Consider the following 5,503-nt stretch of genomic DNA (forward strand, 5'->3'; position numbering starts at 1 on the left):
ATTTCTAATTCCCGCTTTGTTAATTTTTAACCTCGTCCCGATCCATTTATTCCTGTAACCCAGCTCAACCCATTTCAACTTGCCAAATAATTTATCTTTTTTATTTTAAAAATATTATAATATTTTAAACTTTATATATTTTAATTATTAAAATGACTTATCTAATTTAATTTATTTATAAAAAATTTAAAACTATTACAAGATGCCATATTCTATAAATAATTAATTTAGTAATTTCAATTAAAATTAATTAAGTAAAATTTAATAATTTTATATTAAAATAAAATTTTTTATTATTTATAAATCAGTTATTAGATATAATCTTACTTTCCAAAGACAAATCCATGAATTATTTATCCAAATCAAATATTTATAAAAATAATTTTTTCAGTTTAAATTTAAATTTTCTTTTATTCTTAATCTATAGCAACACAGTATATCATGTTACCTTTACTTAACACCTCAGTGGGCTATGTAAATACAGTACTATAACATTAGTAACCCGCATACTCGCATAGTGTAGGTGTTGTGATAGGGTGAAAATTTCACATCTATAGTAACATAATCTAAGGTAACACCCCCCAATGTTCAGTTAGGCCATCTATGGCGTAGTGCCATCATTTTCCTGGAAAATTGAAGTCGAGATGGTCCCGACCTTTCATAATCAAAACTATGTTTCAGCATGGAGTTGTGGAGATTTTTGAGAATGATCCAGACCAAACATTTAAGGTAAATGGTCAGAGGTTGAAGCACTACTATGGGGATACGGAAAACCGTGAGGTGGTTAGTGCCATTTTATTGTCTACTTGATCTCGAGATTATACGTCAAGCTAACGACGTAAACCAAACGCTTCTTAGGAGGCAACCCAAGTATGTTGTACATTAGTAGATAGAGGAAGCAGAAATAAAAGTGAAAAACACAAAAAAATTAGAAAAACAAAAAAATCGAGGACCAACTTCAGTAGCACGGCGCGCCCGCGCTAATCTAGCGCGCGCCCGCGCTGATCTAGCGCGCGCCCGCGCTGAAATTCCAAAAATTAGGCGCGCCCGCGCTGATCTAGCTCGCGGCCGTGATGAAATGGCAGTAACTGAGCGCGCCCACGCTGATTTAGCGTGCGGCCGCGTCGAGTCCCTGATTTAGAAAAAATCGGGGTTTTTAATACAAAATCAGTTCCCACCCAATTTTTACTCTTCCACAGCCAAAATTTCCCTCTCCAAATTAAACCCATTATTCCCATTATTCTCCATAATCAATTCTCACTCCATTTCCATAACTAATTCTCTCCCAATCTTCTATATATATACACTTATACACAAACTTCTCCATCACTTCTCAAAACTCTCAAACACAAAATCTCTCTTACAAACTTCTATTCTCTCAAACTCTCTCAATCTCAATGGCACCAAAAAGACAGTGAACTCAAGTAAGTAGCAGCACCACCGATTCTTTGAGTATAGGTTGTGTGAGGCCTAGACTTTTGACTCCCGAGGCTGAGGCGGAGTATGTGAGGCTGCTTTCGAAGCCTATAACCAAGGAACATGCTTTTCTGCCATCGGGGAAAGATGGTAAGTTGTTGGAGATGATCTTGGAGATGGGCTGGGTGGTTTTCTGCGAGACACCCGCTGTTGTGCCTATGAGTGTGGTGCGTGAGTTTTATGCTAATGCTAAGGTGGATAAGAACGGGTTCACTGTGGTGAGGGGGATGATGGTGGACTATAGTGTTGAGGCAATTCGAAGCGTGATTGAGCAGCCAGAGAAGAAGGAGGAGCAGGAGAACTGGTTCTGATTAGGTATGTCTGATTCCTTGCTATTACATTCACTGAGGATAGTGAATATTTTAAGTTTGGGGGTAATAGTTAAGGATTTATGTGTTTTGTGTGAGTCGCTTGTAGTTTGCATATTCATGCTAATTTAGTTCATATAGTTGCATGTTTACCATGTGTAGTAGTTTTTATTTTTATTATTTTTTGTAGTTTTTATGATAGTTTGTTCATATAGTTTCATGCATTTGCATAATAACTTGATCCCGTAGATGATTTTGCCGATTGATTTGTGATATTGATGTTGATGTAGTGATGTCGTACTTAGTGATGTTAAGTCTTATCGAGTTGATTTGCATGCTAGAGACAATTGTATTTCACTAAGTCTTATAGGTTGCTTGAGGGCTAGATCATGGTCATGGTTTATTTGTTTGTCGAGGTTTAATCGCTTATTTATATTTAAATTTAGGATATTCTCTTAATAATAAAATAACATGGATATTTAAAAATTGGAGAAAATTGGATTTCATTACTAGTTGTTGTGGCTAGGTGGCAAATGGCTAGTAGCCAGCTCATTTTATATGAGTAGTCTAGGGTTGAACAAGATGGAGCGAAACTGTAATAACCCCAATTTTTGGAGATTTTTGAAACCCGGATGAATAGTTACTTTTGCTGACAATGCTGATTACGAAAAATTATCAGACCACGATATATAGGAGTACTGTTATGGAAATTCTAAGATCGTATTAGTATTCCATAAAGAAAATAAGTGTATGTAAAAGCTGTCGGATTTTGAAAACGAGCACTTTTATTTTTCCCCGAGATTTCCACCAGACATTAAGGGATTTAAGGAATTAATATTAAGATGAAGGATTTTAACTTCAAGGATTATAAAGGAGAATTAATTTAGGTATTAAAAATATCAAGAAGATTTTATCAATAAAACCATTAAGGTATTTAACCAAGCGATCAACGAGATTGAGTGATAACCGGACAAAGAAATGAATAACGACTCTTGTAAATACCTTTGCAAGTGGCAAGGCAAGTGGATGGTTGATCAAACAAGAAACCAAGTGATAGTTAGGAAGGAATGGCTAGTTAATTATATAGTTAACTAGGGATGATCTCATCTCACCACAAATCACCAACACATGGCAAATGGTGAGATCATCTTCCATTAACTCCTTTGTTTATTATTAACCTAGCAAAATATCAAGACAACCCATCATTATCCACCACATTATTCCACCAACACAAGAAAGCAAAAGCATTTCCTCCCCCATTTCCATTGCTCTCGGCCAAAACAGAACCAGCACACTAAAACTGCTGTATCTCCTTCATTTCTCACTCAAATATTGTGTTCTATAGCTCATTGGAAAGGTATTGAGATGACCTACAACTCTTGTTCACAAGTCTCGTCCAAATAATCATGGTAAGACCCTAATTTTTACAGTTATTTAAATCGGACTTTTAGAAACTTCAAAGCCTAACTTTGTGTTCTTGATTTCTTTGGAAAGATCAAGCTTGTAGGAGGCTCCCTAAGGCTTCCTAGCAACTTAACACCTCCCAAGGAAGGTATAAACTTCAAACCCTAGCCTTTACTTTATTTGTTAGTAAGTTTAATGGTTGGTTTTGTGAAATGAGAAGCATGGATTGTGATTATTAGTAGTTTGGTTTGATTTGGAAGTGTTTTGGTAATTGAAGCTTGATTATAGTTCATAGGTCTTGATTGTGGTTGTTTGAGTTGAAAACCTTGGAGATTATGGACTGATGTGGTATGGTTTAGGTGAAGTTTTGTTGTATTGATGGTTATGAGTTGGTTGGTGGTTAATTGGAGTAGTTTAAACATTGGTAATCGCGTAAACATAGCCGTCGTAATATCCGATTTACTTTAGACTGCTTTTGTTCATAACATTTGGACCCGAGAACTCCCTGCTAGATTATGAACATTGCCATGTTTAGATAGTTCATGTTACGAGCTTCGTTTTGATATGTAGTTCGTTTGATTCCGATGTACGGTTTAGGAGAAACGACCGTTTTAAGTAACGGCGTTTCGCGAACGAAACTTTTCCCCTCGCCTTACTTTGAAACATAGGTTAAAGACCAAAAAGGATTAATTAGTGTATGAAACAATTATGGTAAGAGTGTTAGGCAGTTGATAAGACACTCGCGAAGGAATCACCTTAAAACTTGTAATGGTTAAATTATAAAAAATGGTGGAGCCGAGGGTACTCGAGTGACTTAAGAGAATCAGTAAGCGCAAAGCGAGCGTTAGAGTCTAAGGTAGTTAGAGTATAGATTTACAAGTGACTTTGGTTTAATTCCAACTTACTTATTGTTTATAGGTTACCAGACTCGTCCCGAGCCTTTTATCACCCCCAGTCGCTCAGGCAAGTTTTCTACCCGTTATACAGTTATTGTGATGTATATATGTATATGCATTATCTTGTGATAGATACATGTTGGTTAATTAGCAAATTTTGCGATATATTGAAGCATGCTGATATGGTATATATATGCATGCCTGTTTCGTATTCTTGCCATATATATCTGTTGGTTCAGTTGATAATACCTATGCTAGAGAATAGCGGTAATTTGCATATACCCTTAGTATAGGGACCCAAAGGTGAAAACATTTTCTAAAACCGGGAGTCGAGGATCCCGAGTAGATTTTATATATATATATATATATATATATATATATATATATATGGTTATAGTTTTCAAAACTATTAATCGAATAAGGTTTATTCGATAACTTTATTTTATTAATGAATATTATCTTGAATATTCATTCGAGAACTTATGACTCCTTTATATTATTTATTGAATATTACTTGGATATTAATTTGAGGATATATGACTCCTTTATTTTATTTAATGAATATTATTTATAATATTCATTCGAGGTATTATGACTCAGCTTATTATTTAATGAATATTATTTCGAATATTCATTCGAGGGCTTATGACTCAGCTTATTTATTTATTGAATATTATTTCGAATATTCATTCGAGGGCTTATGACTCAGCTTATTTTATTTATTGAATATTATTTAAATATTCATTTGAGGATCTATGACTCCGATTATTTGCTGAGATATATTCTTTATTTTATTAAAGAATAAGGTGTCGATAATCAAACTCACTTTTGATTATTCAAATAAAGATAGTACTTTCGTATAGGTATATCTTTGGATATTTAATATTCATTTCAAGTATAAGTTTCAAAACTTCTACTTCAATTATTTTTATAAAGATTATTCTTTATGGAAATATTATTTAAATAATAATATTAAGATATTTTCTAATATATTGGGACTGATTTATTTTGTTAAATCAGCATCACTCCAAACATTCTTAAAAATGTTTTGCGAGTCTTCAAAATAATTTTTAAAAGTTAGAGCGGATCCCAAAACTCATTTTTATATTTAAGATCCTCCTTTCGAAGGGGATTTAAATACTCGCTCAAAACCTGAGGGATCCGGCTCTGTGGTGTGTTTTATATTCGCAACAAGGTTGCTGTTTTATTAAATGAATCGATTACTTACCCAACACTCGGGAAGTAAAATTCTTGGAACAAGTTAATCCATTAACAGGCATCGCCTGGGAAATATCGGTGAGTTCTCCTTTCCAACTAGATACGACTTCTTGGTGGAGCCGTATCAACAAGTTTCTACTTGGGGAAAGGGGGAACGAGCTTTACGTTTCAGAGTCATGGATTTCATCTGAACTAGGAGTG

The sequence above is a fragment of the Apium graveolens genome, chromosome 11 (assembly GCF_009905375.1).
Source record: "Apium graveolens cultivar Ventura chromosome 11, ASM990537v1, whole genome shotgun sequence".
NCBI classification, from domain to species: domain Eukaryota; kingdom Viridiplantae; phylum Streptophyta; class Magnoliopsida; order Apiales; family Apiaceae; genus Apium; species Apium graveolens.